General features: G+C 36.6%; 1 long non-coding RNA gene across 1 annotated transcript; it reads left to right on the top strand.

Moving 5' to 3' along the window:
- Positions 1 to 243: 243 nt before the first annotated feature.
- On the top strand, positions 244 to 26,016 carry LOC115427586 (uncharacterized). The gene is made up of 3 exons (XR_003936517.1): positions 244 to 496; positions 8,590 to 8,599; positions 26,004 to 26,016. It is a non-coding gene; the product is annotated as an uncharacterized LOC115427586 (long non-coding RNA).
- Positions 26,017 to 26,509: the final 493 nt, after the last annotated feature.

Genomic DNA, 26,509 nt, shown 5'->3' with positions numbered 1-26,509 from the left:
TGACACTGACTGTTCAGTACAAAGGACACATCTGCAAAAATAAAAGATTCTTCAAGCAAAACAACCGGCAACATTACATTTTTCCTTCTCCATTTTGGTTCATGATGTATGATGTATGATATTCACCTGACATTGTAGAGCAAAATTTAAAATCACATTCAACTCCCATTTAATACAATCCGTATCACAAAACATAAAATTATGAATATCTAAAAAAAAGAAATGGATCGATCTGTTTTTTTATGGTGCTTGCTAGTGCAGCTAAAATGTTTGTGTGAGAGCACATACAGTAGGCTACGCATCCCAGAAAACATTTGTGCAGATTGACAAATTGAACGCCCAGCCTTCTGCTCTTATCCAACCCATTTTAAGCCCCGCCCAGGTGTCGTCAAGTTTCACTGCTGCTTTGACGGACAGGTGATGTCCGCACACTGTTGGTGAGCAAGCTATTCACCATGCCTTGTATGATCGTTGGCAGAACTCATAATGGGTAGATGTATCCCAAATATAAAGACTGTTTGGCTGGTTGGAATTTTTTTACCAGGACATCTGGAAATTAGGGTCTGGAAAAAGTATGGAAGTTTAAAATTTCAAATGTGTATGAACCCTGTATATATATTTATTTAATTTTTTCTATAATGTTTAAAGAACCCAGAGGTACTGTAACACTGTGATTCTTTTTAAGTGAGATATACCGACACTGTAAGCACCCAGTTCATACTTTCATCTTTTACTTTTGTATGTGCAATATATGAAACATGAAGGGGGCTCTAATAGATATCATCTGTAAGAATGGTAATGTTGGAGATATTTTGTCACCTTTTCCAATAAAATTAAATTGAAAAAAAAAAAATTAAAAAAAATAATGATAATAATAATGTCAAACTTCCAGTAAATCTAAATAAGGTAATAGATGTGATTCCATAAAAATACCACACTGGATTTAACAGGATGTGAATGTAATCTGTTAAATTTGTGCTGAACTTCCTCTGTGTCTCTTCTTTCCTCTCCAGGCAAATCCCTGCCCGAGGGTTCCTGCAATGAGGAAGCTTTGAAACAGTCTCATTTGGGGTTAGTTCCTAAGCTCTTTGTCTTAATCTGCAGATCGCGTCTTTATCTGATCACTCGTGTCTGGATCAGATCTATTTGTATGCAAAACAGGGAGTTCTGTGTCTGTGTACAAGTCGAGTGCTTCGGTGCTCTTTGATAGCAGACGCAGGTTTTTGCATTACTGTTTTCTGGGCGATAACCGTGCAGTGCTGAGTGACGGAGCATGTACGAAGACAGTAGAGATGATGTACAGCAAATTTCATGAGTCAGATTCAATCGTTTATGAGGTAGCAGCTTTATCTATTTCTATTACCTGGAGCTGACACTGCAGCCTGTCCCTTCAGTATTAAAAAAAAAAAAACAAAAACATGCATGCAGTATTTAATCAGATGTTCAGCTAGTATTCTTTTGACATTATATGGAATAGATTGTTGATTAAATATGTTTTTATGGTTTTATCTTTATCTTATGGTCTATTTCCATTATTATTATTTTTGCATACCTTTCAATATAAACCTTTTAAATTCTCATATTTTCACTTTTATAATAGCAGCGGTTGAGGCTATTAGTCGTAGTACTTCTTCAGTAGAAGTTCTAATCAATCAGTGGAGCAGAACAGCAGCAATATCAGAGGTGTGGAAATTTCTCAATTCAGGGTTGCATTGCGATGCAGACATCATTATCGGATCTCCAAACCTCGACTTGTAATGCGCTACAGATGATTTCTCTTTTTTTTGTAATGTTTACATACTGAGGCAAGTCACACGGATTCTGATGCAGATGCAGTCGCTTATATCACAGACTCTTTTGGAAGGAAATATGTACCTGGCTGCTTGTATTAATGGATGAAAAAGTAACATCTGAGATAATGTTGAAAGCTGAGAGTAAAATAAACTGAGGTGTGCAGTTGAATTGTTGAAGACTGAAGATTCACTCTAATTATAGCCGCTGTACTTGTATTTCATCTTCGTAGTAATAATGATAACACTACTGTAATTTGAGTTGTCTCAGTAGCTCGTGTAGTTTTAGAAGTACACCATTAATTTGTGTTATTTATAGTGGTGGTAGCTGTGGGTGACTTAGAAAGAGCTGATAAATTGCTTTGTAATATCTGTAAATGTGTGATAACATGCGTTCAGCACAGACAGAGAAATTCACAACAACATAAAGTGTATATGAAACATGGATACTAGTTCTGAGTATAGTTTTTCTGCCGTATAAATCATTTAATTTATAACATATAGACTTTTACAATGTGGATGATGTATCCACTGTTCAGTTTTCATGTTCGCTTCTTCTCTCAGGTCTGGACTGCGTCTGCTGTCTCCCTCTACTGTCAGAAAAATGCATTACAGTTGGAATAACAGACTGTACATGTAAGGATTCTGAGAAGAGTCTTAGATGCCTCTTTTGAAGGTTACTCTCCTAGCAAAATGTTTTTATACTCATCTTCACATTTCATTTATTTATTCACATATCTATTAAAAGAACTAAGTGTGAAAACATTGCATTTTGCATTTACATTATGTGAAACGGGACACCCTGGGAAGTAGAGCTTTTGAGAGGGGCCCAGGCACAAAAAATACACATATCCTTTTGCAGTCTAAGATGGTGTAAAGAACAGTAATCATGTAAGATGTCTCTCCTGCGATTACAAATAGTTACTCTTTTTATCTTGATCATCGTAAAGATATTATCCATATATAAATGTTGACCCATTTGTGTTTGACCTTTGAAATCCCACCTGAAGAAAGACGATGTCCTTCACAAAATGTGCCTGTCTTTGTACTCTTAGTCTGTTCTTTACTTAAATGCATTTAAATGCTTAAATGATGTTATTATTATTATTATTATTATTATTATTATTATTATTATTATTTCTCAGAGATTGAATGTGCTAAATATTACATACTTTAATAAGATAAATTGGAGAAAATATGCCATTTAGCTGATGTTTAAATGTATATTTTTAAGTGTTATTACACATATTGGTTTATGTACATTTATACAATAGACATAAATCTTCCCCTAGAAAGAACCTGAGTAATGAATGTATTGTAATGTGCAGACAGTGTTTTTTTTTTTTTTTTTTTTTTTTTTTTTAACTTAATTTTTATTAAATTTTCTCTTTTTTTTCAGTACAGTACAATTATACATTCAATTATACAGTTCAATTAATTTCTTTTCCCCCTACACAGCTGCAAATATATTCTCATACACCTCCACAGACACATATGATGAAAGTTAAGAAAGCAGTAACAATTATAGCAAACAATGATTACTTCAAAAAACAAAAAAAAATAAAATAAAATAAAAAAGGCTGTAGATATAAATCTTCGTCAGAGGTAGATTGACAGCACTTTGATAACATGGAGTGTTCTTGCAACACCAGTAAATATTATTGCAGTAGTAAAGGTAACATAGGTTCCCATCTTTTAGTAAATATGGTTTTCTGAAGCCGGAGCAAGTGTGTGATCTGCTCCATCTGGTAAATATCCCAAACTTTTTGAATCCATGTATTATATGAGGGAGGTTCTGGTTTCATCCAGTTGATGGTTATAGACTTTAAGGCAGCGGTGAATAATATATTCAAAAGGTATTTATCTGCTTTTCTATCCAGACCTTCAGGTATTACTCCCAAAACTGCCACTGTGAAGCTTTGTGGGATGTTCATTTTAAAAACCTCCTTCACGGCATTGAACACCTCCCTCCAAAACACACTTAACTTAGGACAAACCCAAAATATATGAGTGTGATTAGCTGCAGACAGTGTTTTGAAGTAGATTTGGTCACTCTGAGACAAACATTCCTTTTAAGTAAAAACCTGTTCTCTCATTAATTAATAGAATTTCCCATTTTGGTCCAAGATTGTATCCTGGAAACTACAGCCAACCAGCATTTTGTTTACTTATTTTTTATTTTATTTTATTTTATTGGTTTATTTAATACAAACCATGCATATTTATGTACATTGCTGTATAAAAAACATACCCATGTAAATATGCCAGAATTAGTAAAAATAACTACTTTTCATCTACAGTCCCTAGGCAGGTGACCGAACAAGACATATAACAGCCAACACTGATTTAATTTTTAACTTAATTTTTCTTTCTTAGTGACTCAAACTTGGTAAAGTTTCACTACTTTTAGTCTGGATTGTTTTACTCATAGGCCAGTGTTGTCATAACTTTGTGAGTGAACAAAACATGACCCCCACTTTTACTACAACGACTGCAGGAGGAGTTTCCAAGTCTCCTGTGCGATGGAAGTATAATCAGAGTACGTTAGCCCCCTCTTGTGGCTGCCTTAGATAGCGTAGGTAAAAGCCTGGTCTGTGCAGGTTTAGACATTACGCCCTGTTCATGTTTTGACCTTATAGAATCTTATGTGCATTGACTTAAAACTAGTCCCTAGTTGCAGATGCTCCCCTCGTATGGCTCACAGGACTCTTTGAATCCAGTAAACTCACTTACAAGACGATTATGGGCTGAATAACCAGTGATGGGATTTTATTTTAGATGAGAGCAGCAGGGTGGCTGCATTTCTCCTCTGTATACAATTACAAAACCCAATTAGAGAACAAACCATTAAGGAATTACCAGAATTTTCTTAATTTCCCGCCAGTGTAATAGAAGTTGCTTTGAAATGTGTCCATTTAATGGTACTATCATTATGTCTTTGGGATGTAATCCACTTTAAATGCACTGGGGAAATAAGACACTTAGATGAAAAGACAATAAAGACTTGAATTCGGACAAAATAGCTCAGTATACTGTTATTGTATGGTATTAATTTAGATTTTATTTATTTAATATGGAACGTATGACGTCTCCACAATTGGTAATCTGTTGTCTGTTTCTTGAGCCGGTTGTACTTTTACACCATTTTTATATTCGTATGATATGAAATGTATTGGCGGAATTGCTGTTTAATTTAGTTTTACGCTGCAGTAACAATTATTTCCATTAATCAGTTGAAATTCTTAAAACTGCAATACATTACAGTACAACCAAATACATTATTCATTTAATTATTTCAACCTGTATTTAAGCGTTTCAAATATTTAGGTGTTTCTGATTGGCAATGATGTCGATACAGAGACATTTTTAGACAAAACACACAACATGAAGAATGGTATAATAAGAATAAGAATAAGAATAATAGATTGGATTTTGCTTTTCAAGGCACCCAAAGCGCTTTAATTTTTTTTTTTTTTTTTTTTACATAAACCTCTTTTTGTCAATGTAGCTTATACTGAAACTGACATTTTTTTCTCCAGGTAAGCCTTTTTAGAAGACGCTGAAGTATCGTTTTTATGGCCCACCATGTCTTCGGTTGCTCATCGATTGTTTCCGTGCTAATGTTCCTGTCTGATCCTCCACACCTGGTCCCTGCTGAACACCATCTACTGCAGGTAATACACTCATACAACCCCACACATCTCTTCACACCTGCTGCATTTGTCGATAAAGATAATAAAAGTCGAAGAGGATTGATTAGTAAGACTGAAAAGCTCAATAATAATAATGGGAAGTGTGGGTCAGAATGTTGTCTTTGTGATCACCAAACTTCTAGGAAAGTTTGAACCTTATTTTCCAGAGATATAGTAACAATGAGGGGGAGTACAACAGTAAAAGTTAGGCTGAATCCCATTTCACACCTTGGCCCTCACCCCTATCCCTCTGTTTTATGCATACACATGAAGGGCTAATGTTGTCCCAATTCTTGATTAGACAGGGAGGGGAAGGGCTGAGGCGGAGGGCTGTAAAACCCTCGAAACGGAAATTTTCCAGGACCACACTACGAACGGAGGGATAGGAGAAATTTCCCATAATTCTGTTCGAATCATTGGCAAGATGGAGGTAAACACAGCAAAAAAGTGCTGCAGTGAGATGAAAGAAACACACAAATGTACGTACTTTCTTCATAAACAACTTAATCATTTGATCGACTGTTTAATGCCGTTTCAATGTGTTATAGATTGCATTTCTGCGGTTGACAGTTGATAGCCGCAAAAAGACGACCAAAGCCCATGGAACAGAGGCGGTTACAGCTGCTGACAGCATGGTCAATACTTTCGGAAGCAAAGTTGTTGCAGTTGTTCATAGCGACATCGTTGCCTGCTGATGATGTAACAGATCTGGAAGGGTTGTCCCATTTCATAGTGGAAAGTTTCAACCCCTACCCCTTGCAGCTCAGTTTCAAGGGGTAATGCCAAGTGCAAGAGCCAAGGGGTAGGGGTAAGGGGGAGGGATAAGGGGTGAATATGGACTGGGCCTTATTGATGGTATGTAATCGTTTGTTCTCTTTTTTTTTTTGTAATTTAATGACTGATCTGTCCTTTGTTATGGACTGTATACATTAACCCCTTTAGCCCTATCAGCCCACCTGTGGGCTGAAAAAATTATATTAATATTCATCTACTATAAAAATATAATAAATCAGGACAATGAATGTTTTTTTTCAACTTTTGCTCAAAGTTTAGACCCTAATGTTAATAAGAGTACATCAAAAGTGTATTTTAGTGCAAACTTTAATGTTCAAACATGATTTTTAATCTTTGTGGGGTGAAATATACGCTATTAAAAATCTCCGACACGAACAATTAAGTTATGCATATCATCGTCAATCCAGCCAAAAAAAAAACAGGCGAGGATAAAAAATTCCAATTTCTCTTTTAGTTTGTTCCAGTTTACTCAGGCATAGTAATAGATGCAATATTTTAGACAATGGGAATGGATTTTGTGAGGTCTCTAAATGTCCATAGACACCAAGAACATCCATATGAACCTTATTATTGTGAAGTAATTCTTCATTTACTTTGGGTATGTCTTTTCAGCCATTTTTCCCCTGAAAGTGTGGTCAGGGTTTAACAGGTTAACTGATGAGCCAAGTCATGTGACATTGGGGTAGGAAAATATAAGCTCGACTTCTTCCAACTCCTTTTTGGACATAAAGTATTGTTAAAGAACCACAATGAAATAGCTATACATTTCTTTTCTTTGTTGGTTGATTTATTTCCATATATTGGAGTGTCCTTTTGATTCTGGAACTTCTTTTGCCTACTTATGTTCAAAACAAAGTCTATCTGTATCTATATCAGTTCAGTTATCAAATCACACATAGTCTGCAAACAAAAAAAAACAGTTTGACCACAGTGAGTTTTGTCAAATCACTCAACGTTCAACTCGACTTACTCAGACGCTTGAGAGAAAATAGTGCAGGCAGCCGAGGCATTCTTCTGCTCATGCACTGTAAGCATTCCACTTCGAAAAGAAAATATTTGTTCCTTGACAAAGTGAGGTCATTTGTAACAGCAGAGTCGATCTGCAACCGATCACAGCGGAGTTTAACAGCATTCATCACCACGTTCATTTGTCATGGCGCTCGCTGAAGTGATCCATCAACACAAAGATCTGTTTGGCCCTCTATTGTTATTTCAGTTGATTACTAAATCAGGACCTGCTTCAGTTGGCAGATCTCCTCTCCTGTGGTGCCGATGACTGACGATTTGAGAATGAATTCAAAATACAGCGGCAGGTTCATTTACATTTTCTTTACTGCTAAGAATTAGAGCCGTGTTTTACTTAAATAGAAGCGGATTTACCTCGTCATATAATATCTCTCTGTGGGAGGTTTTGGTGCTTCATATAAAGGTCTTCTGTACTAAATACTCTGTGCTGCTCATTTTACAAATAGGAATCTTGATGAAAGTTCAGTACGAAAGATCATTTTCCTGCTTTCATTCAACTATTTGTGAATCCCATTACTTCCATCCCATCCACAGATAGATATTGGAAGTCTCTCCTGCCATATGCCTTTTCACTGTACAATAAACTCACCTCTGCCTGACATTTAAACCTGGTCATAAACATATTTCCACTATGTACTTTATTTATATGTATGTACCTGCATCTTACTGAGAAAATTACAGTTTACTTCGCACTTTACAGTTTATTGTTGCACGTGTTTGATCCTGTTTGTTCAGATTTCTACCTGTTCTTTCTTTATACTTCTAATTTATCATGTATAATGTGTTGCTCTTCTATTTTATTTTATTCTTATATTCTATTTTGTACTGTTTGTTTGTCATGCTTCTGCTGCACTGCGATTTCCCAGTTTGTGATCAATAAGATAGATAGATAGATAGATAGATAGATAGATAGATAGATAGATAGATAGATAGATAGATAGATAGATAGATAGATAGATAGATAGATAGATAGATACATACATACATACATACATACATACATACATACATACATACATACATACATACATACATAGATATATACATAGATACATAGATAGATGCTTTATTGATCCCGGAGGAAATTCTGTGAACTCCATTGCTCACATACATACATGCAAATGAGATGTAAGAGTTAAATATAGAGAATAAGAATAAATAAATAGCCATTATATATAAATAAAAGTGACATAGCCATTATATGTAAATAAAATGACATAGCCAGAAAAATAAATAGCTAGTCTATACAATAAAAAACACACAATAAATGCACACGAAGTAGTCAGACCAAAGTCTGTCTGTTTGTTTGTTTGTTTGTTTGTTTGTTTGTTTGTTTGTTTGTTTCTTTCTTTCTTTCTTTCTTTCTTTCTTTCTTTCTTTCTTTCTTTCTTTCTTTCTTTCTTTCTTTCTTTCTTTCTTTCTTTCTTTCTTTCCCAGGTAATCATATCCTAGATGCTGCTCTTTTAATACCTTTCATTTCTGACACATCAGATCTCCTTCTCATATCTATTGCCACCACCTTTCAACCACTTGCATTCAAGCAGTTCGTGCAGAATCTCCCCAGCACCAGACTCCAGAGGGATCTTATCCTGTCTCGTACATTGTTGTGGGTCTACATATTCTGAAGATGCTGAACATTGCTGGAGTCTAATCACCTTTTTCTACTCTTTTACTTATCTCACATTTAAAAACTAAGATAATCTGCATTTCTCTGCTGAAAGGACCGTGCTACCACAAGTTAATCCTCTTACATTTGAGGCTACGGGTGGGCAATCTGATAATCTTATATTGATTTTAAAGATGTCCATAATCTCTTCAATGAAACATAAAGGTTGTGAAATTTAATAAGGATAACTTCAGCAGAGCTGTGTATACTAAAATATGATCATATGACTGAATAAAGTCTCTTTTTCCTAAATGTACGTACCACTTTAGTAGCAGCATGGCTTGTAATAGTATGAACAACAAAGACCTGATGATAAAACCAAAACATTTGTCTCTAATGGATTTTTCATCAAGTCAGCAAATGCAGATCAGTGGCCGAATGGTGGTTTCTAAATGCTAATGCAGATTGTAGATGTGTGACTTGACATGGTAAGCTGCTAAAATGTTTCCAATCCTGCTGTATTCTGCTTTTATGTTGAGTGACACCAAAATATTTAAGGTCAGTGTCCAGTGAAATGTCAGTTTTATGTCACGGTGTGATTTTCAACTATTACAATTTGTTCCTTCAACTCTTCAGTCCAATGAAACAAGGTATTAATAACTGTTTTAATGCCAAAATAATAACCTATAGCAGAAATTGTGGTATCTATAATGTAATATTGTATTTTAATTGTACACATAGTCAAATTTATCACTTGTTTCCAGTGTTTTTGTACAAAATGACGAAGCAAAATTGCACTTCAAATCGTGGATGATGATTGTTTTTAGACTGAGTTTACTCTTCCTTAGGGCTGTACGATTTTGTCCAAAAATAAAATCCAGATTTTTTCCTCTAAAAACTCAATTTTTGATTTCAATTTCGATTTCTGGGTAAAACTACAAAAGAATCAGCATGTTGTTTTGTGTGCAGCCTGCAATGCAATGAACTGCTCCCACTCTGGTGTGTGATGATGTTTGAGGTGCTGAAATAAGTTGGTTGTGCTGCTGTCTTTGACAGATACCGCCTTCAGGCAGAGTTTGCAGCAAGGAATAGTTTGGTCTTCATCAGAAACTTTGAAGCCGTACCAATTCCACACAACTGACTTGCTCTTGCTATTTTTAGCCACAAACTTCTCACTCCAATGCAATTTGTGTACTGGTGTGTGGAGACCAAAGACTATGGAAACCACTCCCACAGTTAGGAGGAGGAGCCTACGGTAGCCTGGAGGTACAGGAGAGATGAAATTGGATTTGATGATTACCCTTTTTTGAACACCGTCCTAATTAAATAATCTGATTTCGGTTTAAAATAGATTAATCGTGCAGCTCTACTCTCCCCTGTTGAAGCCTCTCTGGTGCAGATTTTTCATGATTTTCGGCTGCAAATTTAGTATGTGTTTAGCAACCTGTTGGGATCATAATGTCAAGGCTTTGATATATATATGAAGAAGGGATTAGACTACTTAGCACCTCCTGTGTGTAAAGGGTTACACAAGTTCAGCACCAACACATAATGCCTGTGGATTAGGACTCTCATATCTCCATCACTCAGTTGGAAGCGTGTTGGAGTGTCAGACTTCCCCAGCAGCACAGCTGTGTGTGGTATTTAGTGGGTGGTATTTAGTGTTCAACCCTTAAATTCATGGATCAAGTGCATTGACTGCTGTCCACCGTGGCATGTTACAAAATAGTCACCCCCCTCTTCCTCCCCCGTTAACATACAGCTGCTGAAGTTGCTCCCTGAACATCTGCTCACACTGTTCTGGGTTATTTAAAGTGAGACCTGCTCTTAATGCTAAATTAACTCAACTGCGCTGCACACCCCTCCTTCTCCAGGAATTCACAGAGGAATCTGAAACACGTGTGTGTTTCTTTTTGTGTGTGATCATCGCTGCTCTGTTTTTCCTTCTCTGACATCCAGTATGAGTCACCGACTTAGATAAAGATTGAATTTTCCAGGAAAGATTAGTTGTTTCTTCATCTTTCGCTCACTTGCAGCTGGCGTTGCTCTTTTATCATAGTTTAGAGATCCTGAATAAGTAAAACATTCCCACACTGACAAAAGTGTATTTTTTCAGTAAAGTAGAATGCTTTTTAATGACATTTCAGGTCTTATTATTAAACTGGTCAAAAGCTGCTTATTTTACTAGCAAACTGAGTGACAGTGTCATTTATTATAAGTTGTATTTCTAGCTAAATGGTTATTGTTAGGACAATATTCCCTCTACATTTAGGTGGGAGACACTACCGGCTCTGAAAGTAGGACTTCAGATGTAGAAGACCAGAATGTGTACCTCTGCCAAGGTCCCAGAATTCTCTAATTCAGTCAGACGCTACAAAAATTAGGTTCTTAGGTTGGACAGACTAGGTACTACAGTCACACAGAGTTCCCTTCCACTCTTTGTTAGTACTTTTCCATTCAACAGTTATTTATATGTAACCAGGTCAGCGCCAAGTTCCATGAAAATCTATTAAATCTTGTTGATAGATTAAGCAACAAATCAACCAATAAACAGACAAAACAGAAAACTGATACATAAAGATAAGACAACCTCCACATCATCTTTTCCTGCTCCTTGTGGACAAACCGCTCTCAACCAGCATCAAAATCAAGAGATTAAGCTCGTCTTTCCTCCCATTTATGGACACCTGCGCCTCCACTTTTCTACACAAATCCACTTCTAGTATCATCGGATTTCTGACAAAGGATTGCAAATCAAAGTCTGTAGTTCTACCACAGGAAAAACAGAAATATGCCGCTAAAAAGAAACAAGAATACCTATCAATCATACCCCACAAAAAACACAACTAGAAAAACAGATGAGCTCCTTATTTATGTTATGCTTGGTTTAGAGGAACCTGAGAGACTCCCTTCCTTCCCGGCTTCCAAAGAAGACCAGTGAGTGTGCAGCCAAAAATAATTCACTTTTATGTAAAATGAAAATACTGCATTAGGGTGGACTGTACCTAATCATAAATAAGATCCCCCCATGTTAATAATTACTATATAATTTTTTTAAATTGCCAGTGTACTTTCAGTTGAGTGCATAAAGACCACATAAATCTCCTTGTGTCCTGTTTCCATTAACTATAATCAGTTTAATAATGATTCTTTCTACTTGTGGTTTGATTACAGGGTTAGTCTTTGCTTTATGGTCTTAGTTTGTGCCCAACTCAGTGTATGATTTAAAGGGGTCATATTTTGCTAAACCCACTTTTATTAGTCTTTGGTACATTTATTTGTGTGTTTGGACCCTAATAGTTCAAAAAGTTTGAATTTGAACCCTCCAGGTGCTGCAAAGCCATCTTTATTTTCATTCTGGCAAAAATCAAGTGGATTTCTACAGCCCGTTTTAATTCCTTCTTAATTTGTGACATCTATAAATACACTACCAGTCAAAAGTTTGGGCTCATCTTCTCATTTAAATGACATGAGATGGACCGCAGATGGCCAACAAGTGCTCAACATCACTGGGAACTCCTTCAAGACTGTTGGAAAACATTTCAGGTGACTACCTCGTGAACCTCATTGAGAGAATGCCAAGAATGTGCAAAGCAGTAATAAAAGCAAAATGTGGCTATTTTGTAGAATCTAAAATATAAAACATGCTTTGAGTTATGTCACACTTTTTTAACTACATAATTCCATATGTGTTCATTCATCGTTTTGATGCCTTTAGTAAGAATCTACAATGTAAATAGTCATGAAAATAAAGGAAACCAGGTGAGTCCAAATACTTGACTGGAAGTGTAGTTACATCATGACATTTACAAAAGGCTCAGTACTATAATAATACTACAGGGTGTCCCATAAGTCTCCATACATAGGAGACATAATAGATTCCATACATATATGGTTCTAACATGTATTTCTTTATATTTCTTCTTTATAGTTCTTCAGCAGACATGCATTGAAATGTGTTCCCGACAAAATGGCAGTCATATAGAGCATATTATATAAATAAAAATGGTTTATGTCAAGAAACGTTTATTTTCCTATGTATGGAGACTTATGGGACACCCTGTATAATAGAGGGTATGCACGTGACATCACCGCTAGCAGAAGTCACCGAAGTTCCGCCCACTGAGTGGCAGAAAGAGGGAGATGAGTGACGGCGTTGGCTTCAATACTGTCGAAACTGAAGAACAATATTTAATAAAAAATGGGGAAGAGCTGTTGTGTGATTGATCGTATGAACAGGTTTGAAAAGCAGTCAGAGCTATCGTTTTACTTCTCATGAACCCAAACCTAGATCTGTGGATCCAGTTTGGTGTCAGGTAACATTAATTTATGCTGTATTTTTGGGTCCAATCAGACCTTAAATGACATATTGTTTTGGCTAACGTTACTTCTTAGTAAAGCTCTTGGTTTCATGATCAGATTTTTCATGGTTTTTGTCTTCATTTTGTGATTCTGAACCTTGTGCTCCTACATGATTTGTAAACTAACTTAAACTGAGGCTAACCTAGTTTTTCAAATACGGGGGAACTGGAGAATAAAGCTACGACAGAGTATTAGGGCCACATAAGAAAATAAAAACACTGGTCACTACGAGTATAAAGTCATAAAATATCGATATAAAACCTGTAATTTTATGATAATAAAGTTGAATACAAAAAGAATCACAATGTCATGAGAATAAAGTCGTAGTTATAAAAAAACTCATAATTTAACAAAAATGTCATTCTTCAATGAGTCATATTCCGACAATAAAGCCATAATATTACAAGAATAATGTCGTCCCCTGCTGGTCCACAGCAGTAGTATGTGTGTTGTATAAAGTACTTGATCTGAACTAGACGTAAATCTCCTCAGTCCCAGTAGATCATGCATATATTCACTGGGGTCAGTCCATGGTCTGCCGTAAATGCACTTTGGATCAGCTGGTTCTGGGCCCTAGTTTTGGACTCTGGTTGTCAGTAATGATGAAACCATGTATATTTGTTTCAGTTAAAAATAGTGATGATCCCCTCCACCCTGGATGTCAGGATACTCCATTTCTGTCCACATGTCAGTGTTCATGGACCACTTGTTCTTTGGTAGCTCGTACGGATCCATGTCCAGTCCAACTGTCCTTCATTTAATTTCATATTTCACATTTTTCCCATTCTTGCTGTGTTTACTGCTATACTCCGTCATGTTGAGCAGGTTGGTTTTTGCCACTCAGTCTGACTTAGAGGGGCGTGGCCTGGGGGGAAATGACATATGTGCATATTCTCTATATAAGGTCAAGACTTCCGATGAACATTTCTCCGAGTTCACCATAATTGTTTTCCAGCTGCAGTGGTTGTAGTAAAAACTGAAAATATGTCCAAACTTTGAGCTGATTGCCTAAAATGTTCAGTTGTTGGTTGTATTAACAAACTCAAGCGGCTAAATGGGAATGAAAGCATGGTCAACAACCTGGAGGGGGCGGGGCCTGAAGTGGCTCATATGCATTTAAAGGGCCAGCGTTCAAAACGACCTTTCTGGTGTCATTACTCAGAAATAGAGTTGAAGACGGGCCTGTGGAGTTGAATTAATGGAGAATTCAGACCCAAGCATAGCATTTACAGTTTATGTACACCCCAGGAAATGTTTTAAAATGCATAATTCCATTTTTAAAAAAGCAAACTATCAGTCCTTTAAGGCCAGATGTGTGAAGAAGTCTGCTTTTTTTATGTTACAGCTGGCTTAACTCCAGCTGCACTAAAATTGAAAGTAAAAAATACGGGTTAAGATTAGGTTACAACTGAGGCCAAAATACGACCCAGACACTGTTCATCATTCAACCCACAAAGCAGCCACTTTGCAGGATTCATGACCGTGTTTCTAGTTGTTAGCCTCCGAAAAACAAAAAAGGAAAACACAGCCTAGGCAAGCATCAAAACTTCTCCAACTGCTCAAGTGACTTTGAGGTGAAACTTTTCCATTGACACTGCCCTGGGTTTATGTAAGTTTGGAGGATCACATGCAGTCGCAGACCACATTCTTCGCTTTTCCCCTTTTATCTGTATGAGCTGAGCTGTAATGTAGGACCAGTAAATCACAGCCCGGTCTTTGTGTGTGTGCAGACAGAGCCGTCCACTGAGCCCACAGCCGCCATAGCTGCCTACTTAAAGACCTTATTTATGCTCTATGCCTCGCTGCACACTTTTCCCAACACGGCCCATTAATCTGAAGAAGAACTGGAAGGAGCTGGCTCATAGGGGCGCATTATTTCTCACAACACTTTATCATCGCTGGAATATGTAAAGGAAAGTGCATAATCCTTTAAACATAATCCTTTACTCCTTCCTTATTTCACCTTTTCATGCACCGTTTTATCTCTTGAGTAAAAAGTGCTGGCCGAACTTTCGATATGTGTAACTTAAATGAAACACATTTAGTTCCAGTTAACAATGATGAATTAATAATATGGGATGTTTAAATAAATAAGAAGCAAAGAAGAATGCAGAGAGTGTCCAGTTTTCAGGTTTTATTGGTGAGAAGCAAGTGTTCGCTCCTCTTTTCCCACTCTGCTTTATTTATTTCCAGCCGATTGTCTTTCTGCACCGTCTTTTACGGCTCTCCCAGCTTGTGTCTTTATGGAGCCATAGGAAAATACACTACGTCTCGCTTAATCATCAGTCAGCCGGTGGAGAGGAGCCATTCTTCTGTGTGGTCCTCGCTGCAGCGTCTGAAACTCCGCCGACGCTGCTGGAAAACAGTCATCTCTTTGGCCGTCACACTCCAGTGGCGCTCTTCTCGTCACAATGCTGCGGCACATCATACGTCTGGCTCCGGACTTTGAGTTGTGGAGGGGTCCTGAGGGTTTGTGTGTCAGAGAAGAGGGGGTGAAGGGTCAGCGGTGGGGTCACCAACACCTGTATTATTTAGCTTCAATCATAACACCTTTTTAGACTAAATGGATGGATGTGGAAACAAAGAAAATCCTGCAGGTCTGTGTCGTTGTGTCTGATTTATTTTCATAGATATCATTCTAAAAACTTGCAGGTGTGTTTTCGGTGCCTTTTTATTTGACTAGCGGAGGTGTTCAGTAGACATAACTCGCATGCTAGCAGCACATTTAACACATGTATATGTTTACCATGCCAATGGGGCAACATTTATCAAGCTAGGTACATAAAGGTACACTGTTTGACTCTGAGCACACACACAAGTGCCTCTGCCTGCACGTACACCCATGACAAATCAGCCAATTTGTTGGTGTGTTAGTACGGGTCCCGTATCCAGAAATGCCTCCATCCTGTGATAGATAGGTGTTTTTTAGCAGACATGACATGTGAGTAAAGATTGAGAGGGTGCCAGTTCCTAATGGAAATAAAATATGATACCCAATATGGTGAAAGAAGCACTTGGTCTGTTTATGATTTTTAACAAATGACCATTGTCACCTTGTTTCCGTGATTATCATAGCACCGCTTGTTTGAGAAGAGAAGGATAACTGACAGACCCAAAATGGTTCTATTCACCACTAATGGCTGCACTAATGTAACCCTTTCCTCTGTTGTGCATTTTCAGAACATCTTTTAAATGTACTGTGGGTAATGTAATTTCTGCCGCCATGAGGTCTCTCAACTAAAACGGTAACAGAAGACGTTTTAGTACACGCTAGTCTTGATATTGCGAAGTAGCTGGGGATCATGGGAGTTGTTTTTTTCACCATGTTTGTAAATCTGTCTGACATGATTTGGGCTGAAATCATTTTTTATCGTCGACATAATGTATTCAGATTTTATTCCCATCATATATAGTGACGTATATTAACATTATGCTATAAGTAACTTTAAACATTAGCATTAGCAAAAGGGAAATGACACCATTGAGAAGCGACTGAATAAAATGAGTCATTATATTGAACAAAATTGCATATTTTTCTTCTTTGAACATTTTTGAAACATTTGATATAATTGACAAAATTAATGGACAAAATATGTAAGGTATGCCTAGATTTTATTGGGTATTTTAATGTATAAATGCAACACATTTTAGGTTTATTCAGATAACACCTCAGCAGAAGTCGTCCTTGCAGCAAATCCCACTCTACACGCTAATGTTTTAAAAATGATACTGTCATCAAAATCAGTAGGTGGACATTTTACATCCTGTATTATAAAAGGGAAGTGGACTCTGTCTGTGTGTCTCGGGCATCACCCAAAATCCGGACAGAGCTGACTGCTGCAGTTTGGCAAACTTATGTATTTTTGGTCAAGGAAGAGACTAGTGAAAATGGCAACTTGATAGGACCTGTATTTTGGGAGATATTAGTAATTTTGGAATACAGTGGTCTTCAGTGGCCAATCACGTTGCTTTGCCCTGAATCATAGAATCATCATTGAAGTGGGTTACCTAGCAACAGATAAACAATAGGGCCACATTGCCATGGTGTCAAATTTCATGTGCAGAAACTTACATGCCAGCTGAGAGGTTATTCAACTGAAAATACCAGTGGAGTTTACCAAGAAAGTAAAGGAATGAACTGTATCAGAGGATCTAGAATGCACTAGTTTTGTTTACAAACGTATCCATCTTGGAAGATTTCCTGGCAAATGCAGTTCATATTTCTTTGCCATTTTATATCCTACAGTACATTTTTGTAAAATTCTCTATTTTATATAATTCTTTTAAGACTATAACGTCTCACCAATCATTAATTTTGCATAATTCCTATGTTAGAACAATGAGATCTTAAGTAAATCCTCTTTTTTTGTACCGTATATAGGCACTAATTAAAGATGATTCTATGGAAATAATAACCACTGGAAGGCTGTGAGGATCATGTAGAGCTGTCCTGTTGTCTTTACTCGTGTACCGCTTCTATAAAATCTGTGGGATCTATATGTAAGATTGCAATAAATCCTGAAAGGCACCTCACTTATCTATTTATTTATGTAGAAAATGTCATGTATAACATTTTAATTAAAAGACAAACTGTCTTATCATCTCTGTAGTAAAATTAACTACACTTTCACCCAGTTTACATTTTAATTTATTTGTTCACCTCTGAAATAGGCATGAAATTATAGTTGAACAATTCCTTTAACATCAAATTTACTTTATTTTTTATGAGTATCCCATTAGATAATACTGTTCGTCATTCAAATATGACTTTATTTACAAAGTGTCATGACAAATTTGGAAAAACTACACAATAGGATAACAGCTGTAATAATATAATTCATCGACATCCTTATAAAGGGTATTAAAATGTGTTTATTAGTGTGTTGTGCATGTGTGCCATAGGCGTAGCTGCTGTAACGAGTTCAGATAATAAAATTCAGGTCCAGTTCGTCGCCTGGTTTCTGGTTTGCTGTCTGCCTGGGAGCAGCTGAGTACATAAAAACCCTCCTGAAGATCTCCAAAACAATGACATTCCCCTCGGCGTGTGTTTAGTCTGTCCACCGCCGTCCCAAACTTATCTGTTCCCTCACATCACTTGACCCGGAGGCGGGGGAGCTCGTCTGCTGGCAAAGGGATTTTGGGTGGAGACGGAGGTAGCGGTTCTGATGGGTCCGGATGTCCAGACCTAGAATTAATGCACCTGATCATGAAACATTACACTTACAGTAAAAGGGATCGTTGGGGTTTTGCGTGTTTTAGCTCATTTACTAGAAATCATATAAACTTTATATTATTGCTGATCTTTTTCCAAAGCATTCCACGGCGTTGGAGATTTTGAATGAGGATTTCTTCTTCCTGCCAGGCAGCCACTGGCCTCATTTCTGTGGATATAAATATACGAAATAATACCACTTTCAGAGACTTAAAACCTGTTTTAAATGGCAAATCTACATCTAGAGTACCAGGTTTGATATTTTTAAGCTGCATAGCAAAGAATCTCAGTGAAATCAATGCAGATTCTCGCAACGCTTTTATTAATATAAATAAACATTAGACTTATAGAATCTTTCTTGCAGGAATTATTAAATTTCATCAAATAATCTCATCGGGAGAAACCAAATTAAAGAAATTAAGAAAATCATCTTTCTAGAGTGGGTGGAAAAAAGCTCATTTGAGACTGAAAAATTTAGTTTAGAGACTGCTGCAAAAGTAAAAGATGTGTCTAAGTGTGACGTCCAACTCAGAACTGGATTTGATGTTGAAATATCACAGCCCCGAGAAAACAAACTCCCAGAAGTCCTAGTGCTGAGATTGGACCACTTCTTGTGCAACATGGTGCTTGTTTACATCAACTCGTATTGTTTATACAACCCGCCACTTTGACAGGAACCCTATGGTAGGTTAGAAATATGTGTGTGTGTGTGTGTAGACCGAGAAGAGTGTTTGTTAATGTTCATAAATGTACAGTCTAAATAACAAGACAACTGTAGTGTATATACAAGTACATGCATCCAAAGGTCAAGTGTGTGCTTCCTTTAGTAATTGTCCATGATTTGTTTCTGCGTTCATGTGTATGGTTTTCATCTAAAACACATGATCTGTTGTCAGAAGAAGTTGAAACAGTTCATTACTCAATTTTATTTAAAACAGTTGAGAAAATATTCTTTAAAATGAGTAAAATGTCCACTTCTCCAAATGAAACCATTTAATATTTAATGTTAAAAAGCTGAATTTCTTGAGAATCTAATTTTTTATTGACATTTTATTTAATTAAATGAGCAGATTTAGTAACAAGAAAAGCACATTTCCTGAAAATTTCATGAAAATCTGTCCATAACTTTTTGAGTTATCCTGCTAACAAACAAACAAACAAACAAACACGCACGCATGCACGCACGCAGAGCAAAGTGATCACAATACCTCCTGGCGGAGGTAATAATAATGAAAACAATCATCAGCTGTTGCCGTATGTAAAATCACTTTTATAACTTAACTGATAGACGTCATCATGTCTAGAAAACAAATCTACCAGTGGAAGTTGAAAATGTGGCTAATGTGGTTAAATTAAGATGAATACATATAAGTTTATAAGATGACCATGAGATAAAACATTAGCAAACTTCAAAGAAAGTCTTGAGCAAGATGTTGCTGAAATTACAGCAACATAATGACAAAAACAACAAATATGAATGAATAAAAAAGCAACTGTAACAGTCAGGAATAGTTCCCATTAGGTTAGAAGTAAAGCTGAAATAAATCAGGTCAAAAGAAAAATACAATGTAAGGGCAGTAGAAATGTCAGTGAAAGTGTATGTAAAACTGAAGAATTAAGCAGTATGTGGTACTTCATATAACTGCTAATGATATCGCCTAAAAAGTACCTGTATGATATTAAATCAGAATTAAACTTTAGTCCTAGGGAATATATCAAATCAGTTTGATTAATCAAGGTCTGTTTGAAAACTGAAAAAATAATAAATTAAGATTATTCTTCTGGAGATTTTTCTTGCTCAACAGAAATTCTAAATCCACCCTGTTCGCTTTTTGTTACATGTTCATTGTAAATGTGTTTGTTCAGTCATATGTGTCATGTAGTTTGAGTAAAGAAAGTGTGTCTTTGTCTTCAGCTCATGCAGCAGAAAACACCTGATTAAAACAGCAAATCATTGAAAAAATTGGAAAAAAAAAGATAAATAGATAGAATAGATAGATAGACAGACAGACAGACAGACAGACAGACAGACAGACAGACAGACAGACAGACAGACAGACAGACAGATAGATAGATAGATAGATAGATAGATAGATAGATAGATAGATAGATAGATAGATAGATAGATAGATAGATAGATAGATAGATAGATAGATAGATAGATAGATAGATAGATAGATAGTAGTGTAATAATAATTTTGCCAATATCACCCAGCACTACTTGTTACTAAGAGCACCACTTGCATTCCATCATGGAGACGTACCTGCTCATACAGTAGCTGCAACTTTTAAGCATTATTGAATTTCCAACTCAGAAACCAGAAAACTAAACTGGGACAAAGAGCCCGAACCTCAGGGACTGAAAAATTGCTAGACACATCCTAGATTGTATTTAATGAATAATTACAGTGTCTGACTGTGTCTCTTAGGCTTATACTCATATTTGTCATTTAAGAATTTCAGAGAAAATGCGAGAAGTAATTGATACTCATTTACGCCTTCTTTCTTGGCGTCTGGTCGGGCTTTAGGTGCTAACTTTAACAAATGAATTGTCTGGTTTTTTGCCAGACTCCTCTGTCTCCATCTCGTGTCTCTGTAATTTGGAGGCATTGTGCTGATGTGAAAAGGCGGTTGTTGTTTCTTGCCGAGCAGCCCGGCGTCCCCCTGCCTCTCCCATACATCCCCGAGCTGCTCCAGGAGGCTGTTTATGTGTTGAGTGCAGCACTCCGTGGAGCTTAGAGCCTAATGGAGTGTGAGAGAGGGGCCTGGGCTTCTTCAGCTTGTGTTCAGCTGTACAAACATGCTGCCACACCGGGGCTCTCGCTCCCTCTTTCTCCGATTGCTTCACTGTTTCACCCTTACGTCTGTCCGTCCGTCTGCTTCATTCTCAATCTGCCACATGACTTTAACTTGTCTTTCAGTCTTTGCTTTTGCTTTGTTGCTTGCTGCTCTGTTTATTCCTATTTCACATGCAGTTTGATTGAAACAAAAGTCAAATTAGTAAGAATCTATTTCTCTGTTGAGCTTCTTTACAAGATATTTACTGAAGTAATGAGTAGTACTACTGAGTATTGCATTTACCTTACGCAAGAGTTTAAGTGAAATATAGCATACAATAGCTTTTTAATATTTTTTTTTAATATATTCATACTCTTTTATAGTATCTTTATATGTTTATGTATGTCAGTTCCTTAAATTCTTTAATGTTTAACGCTGCTGCTCTTTTATTTTTGCACTACTTGAAGCCAAGGCAATGAAATCTTAGTCTCATGTGCGCTGTATGGTGTAAATTTGATTGACACATAAAGTCTAAGTCTAAGGAAGATTGGATGGTGCTTTTTTTTATTACATAAGAAAGATAGGGATGGCAGATGAAGGTGAATTTAGTTTTCACTAAAGGCTCCTGATTTAGTTTTTTTTTTTTTTTTTTTTTTTTTGCATACTTTAAGATGTTGTAAATATGTAAATAATATGTAATTTTTAATTCTAATTCTCTATTTATAAAAATATATATATAAATACCAAATTTCTTATTTTTCTTTATTTTCATTTTCCCTCATTTTCTCTACCTGTCTTTTTCTCTGCACATCTTATCTTATCTTATCTTATCTTATCTTATCTTATCTTATCTTATCTTATCTTATCTTATCTTATCTTATCTTATCTTATCTTATCTTATCTTATCTTATCTTATCTTTTCTTATCTCTCAGTTGCATTACAGCAGCAGTGATGGAGTTTAACCACCTGTTTTACAGAAGGTCTTTATGCACCAATTTTAGGTCATTTTTACCCTTGCTGCAGGGTATTGTCATCAGTTCGTTGTCCATCCATCTGTCCATCCGTCCATATGTGCAGATACTTTGGCCTGGACTGAAGGCCGAGGGTTTTCAAGTGCGGGCACGTAATGTTACTTTTAATACTTAATTTTGATGCTAATGCTTCCCTCATGCTTCAAATATGGTATATTTTTACTCTGTGATACTCCTACTAAACCATAAGAGGACTTCCTCCTCCTCCACCACTGTATCCACACCTGGACGCTGCCCAGTTCACAGGCCTCCGTGTCGGCCACTGAGCAGCTGCACTGCACCAATTACAGACTAAGACCCTTGGACAAGCTTAAAGCCAAAGTGTTGTAACTGCTTGTGTTTCTATTAATCCATCATGTCCAGGAGCTGAACCGAGCCCGCCTCTCTGACCTCTAAACTACTGCCACTTATGTTTTTCTTGCAGGAAATTAGGCTTTTAGTTTTACATTTTGTCTATTAGCAGTAAATAAAACCCCAATATATACATTTCATGAAGTTATTTAACAGAAAAACAACACTACATCTGTTTTTTCTAAAACAACTGAATACATAACCATGCTTATGTTTTACTTTTTTCTTTTCATGGTGGACCTTAAAAAGTCCTTATGCCTTTGATTTAGCAAGGCTGGTAATATATAAAAATAGTTTCAACATCATAATAATGTCAAATAAAAATAGTACAAATGGTATTCAGCTGCAGTTTATTAATAAAGCCAAAACGTGACCCAACATACTGATATAATTAAAGGCAGTGTGGTGTTCCAGAGATGACCCAACATCACAAATCATATTCATTTCAAAACTGAACAATGCCCAGTATGATTCAACTTTTAGCTCAGATTAATAGATTCATTTGGTTGTATTTTATCGTGAAGCGTGTAGGGGCTGTGTAGGCTTTCAGTCGAGCCACATTGCCAGAGAAAACGTCTATTATATGTTTCTATAAACCACAGATATATATCATCTCTCAACATTTGTGAACTGAAAATCCGTTTCATATCAACACTTCTAGATGTTAAAGTGTTTTAAAGCTGCAGGAGCCAAAATAAGAGGAATAGATGTCAGAATTTGGGGACACACCTTCCCTCTGCAGTTCTCCCTCTTCTCTGTCCAAATCAAGAGACTAAAAATACAGTAAATATAAGCTTCTGCGTTGAGCTATAGATTATAGTTGACCATCACTTATTCAACCCCCCCATCTGAAAACACTGCAATCAGCCTAAATCTGATTTTCTACTGCTACTAAATTCACAGAAGTTGGAAGAATTCTTGCTTCCACTTTAACCCTTTATAGGGCACTCACAGAAATACTCCCTAGTGTGTTATGGAAGGACATAAAAAGAATGTACTACCTATGTAAATTTTTTTAAAACTTTCATTGTTATGTAAATCAAGGTAAATGAAATTACCATATTTGGTTCCTTACTCATAAGTGAAAAGAACAAAAAAAAAAAAAAATCCAATAAATAAATATAAAAAATACAAGAAAAACTCATGTAAGGTTAAAGGAACATGTATTTTAGAACATTAGATCACCACTTTTAGAACATTACAACAACCTAATACATCTACATTATCCCTTTGAACATCATTCCTTACATTAGTACCATTACTTCATGGTACCTAACAAAGCAGGTACACTCACTGTTCATGCAGAGGTGGACCTAACAGACCCTGTAGACCACATTGGACTGTCCTCACTGTAACTGGTGCTGTCGCTGTTTTGTATTGTATGCGGAAATTACCAAAAATAGTCACTTGGCTGATAAATGGTTAATGTTGATAGTTTATGGAATATATGCCCAGTAATGCAAAAAATATGATGACTTTACAAGATTCAGGAGTTTACAGAGACTAAAGTTCATATCCAATAAAAGATCTGTGGTTAGGGTTAGGAAAAGAACATGGTTAGGTTTAAATATTATTAAATACGTTGAGTCATTTTATATCACATCTTTGCAGATGGTTTCTTTATAAAAACCAAACCCTGGTGTCTTTCCCTAAATATGACAAAGTCCTGCCAGGACAGAAACGTAACCATGAAACGTTTAATGATGCTTTTGTTTCTGATTCTGACACGTGTTATTATGGAATCCTTTTCCTTCAAAAACACCAAAAGCACCACGAGTGGTTGAATGAAATATTGATATAAAAAATACTTCTGGTTCACAAACATTGAGGTGTTTACCCTGTTACCTATAAAGTTTGACTGATTTCTCTTTTTATTCCTATTTATACACATTGGTAAATTAAAAAAAATGTATATAGTATCCTGTATATGTAGAGCCAGTTTGTATTATTGCTGCTGCCTGCTGAGTCAGCTGCATCAAAATTTAATTTTTGTTGTAAAATCTGGAATGACAGATAAAGTCAGTCTAAATCTAATAGCCTTTGACCAGGAGTAATGATCACATACACTTTATCTGTCAAGAATAAATCACATTAGTTGCTTTTCCATTGACCCTCAAATTGCACAATTATAACTTGCGCATAAAAACTTACCTAATGGAAAAACGACAATTTCGCCAAAAGCCTTATTTTTCGATTAAAAGTTTTTGCACTGGCAAGAGGTGGTTTTTCGGGCGTAGCGCAAATGATATATCACGCAAAACTGCAATGGAAAGACCTTTTTTTGCAACTACAGTCAGGTGAATAAAAACAACAGATGTTGACGTATGTTACAAGTGAAGAAGAAGAAGAAACATGTCATAGTATATGTGGACACACCAGGAAACCCAATAGTTTTTTTATTTAGTGTGAGATAGAGGGGTAATATATAATAATAATGAATATATCTGTAAATCAACACCATATTTACGTTCATCGCCATGTTTATGGGATGACTTCTGGTGTCATTTCGCGATAATAAATAAACAAATCATTGCATTTGTGATTTAATGGAAAAACCGACATTATGCACTTCTGTTTTTTCGACATTTACTAAATATGGGTAAAGTTTTGCACAGATGTCCAATGGAAAACAACCATTGTCATAATCATTTCATGAGAAGAGCTAAAAATATTATTATTAGTAGGATATTTATTTATAGGGAACAGTGGAGTATTTCACATGTATCTGTATATGAAAGGAATGAAGTTTAGTTTTCTTTATTTTGTGACGTTTCTTTCACATCTTATGTCTTATGTAAAAAAAAAAAAAGTAAAAGAAGTGAGAAACTGTGAGAAAAATGACAGACTCATGGGTTGTTCCTCCACATTTCACTTGGTTAAGACCTGAAGCTAAAAAATACAAGTAATAAATCATTAATAATGAGTGAAATGAGAGCGTCTGACAGGTTGCCGGTGTGAACAGGAAGTGGATCCATAGCGTGATTAACTCCCACTTGATGACCTCACAGGTGTTAACGAGACACCGTAAATAAGTCCGTATGCGTCCATGTTTATTCTGATGCCGCCATCTTCCACGTCGCGCACTCTCCCGCTCTGCAGCATTAACCGACCATGTCATGATTAATTGTTGCATCATTATCCGCCCAGCTGTCGCCAAAAGTCCTGCCGACACACACAGCCTTCCCAGAAGTCTGTGCTCTGGAGTGAGCCCGGGTCTGTGGAGTGGAAATCTCCAAGGTTGTGGCTCACCAAAAGTTCTCCAAAGTACAAGCACCTGAAAAAATAAGCTAGCCTCCGCTGGCCTGTCCAAGTAGAGGCACCGCTGAGTTAAATATAGACGTAATATCCCTCCCTTTCAGCTGAATCCAAACAAATTAAAGATGTCTTTCTTACAGGATGGCTGCCACAGAGAATGATCGTAAAAAACGAGGGAGGTATGCATGGCCTGACACCAACATCCCACAACACATGGACACCAACCTGAAACAAAGCCTTTATTTTCTACGCTTTTATGAAAGATTAATTTGGTCATTAATTAGTTTGGGCACATTGAGAGCAGCTGCTATGATTGGCACCCGGAAAGCTGCTGGACAAGCAGAGCAGGTTTCTTTAAAGCACTTAGTGGGTAACAGAGGGAGCCGTGGCTCAGATGTGGCCAGAGTGGGCAGAGTGGAGAGCTGGTGAGTTCAGCTAAAGCCCACAGTGGCTCAGTAAATGAACAGAAAACACAAGCACATGGAGTCATTTGTGAATAACCTGGCCATCTCTAAATACAGAGACATGTTAGCCTGCTCTGTGGTTTGGAAAAAATACAGATTGTGTATTTTTTTATTAGGAAAAGAAATAAAAGACGCTGCTTTATCCT

Source organism: Sphaeramia orbicularis, chromosome 10 (assembly GCF_902148855.1).
Source record: "Sphaeramia orbicularis chromosome 10, fSphaOr1.1, whole genome shotgun sequence".
Taxonomy (NCBI): domain Eukaryota; kingdom Metazoa; phylum Chordata; class Actinopteri; order Kurtiformes; family Apogonidae; genus Sphaeramia; species Sphaeramia orbicularis.
Note: the sequence above shows the minus strand (reverse complement) of the source record. Positions and strands in the feature narration are given on the sequence as shown.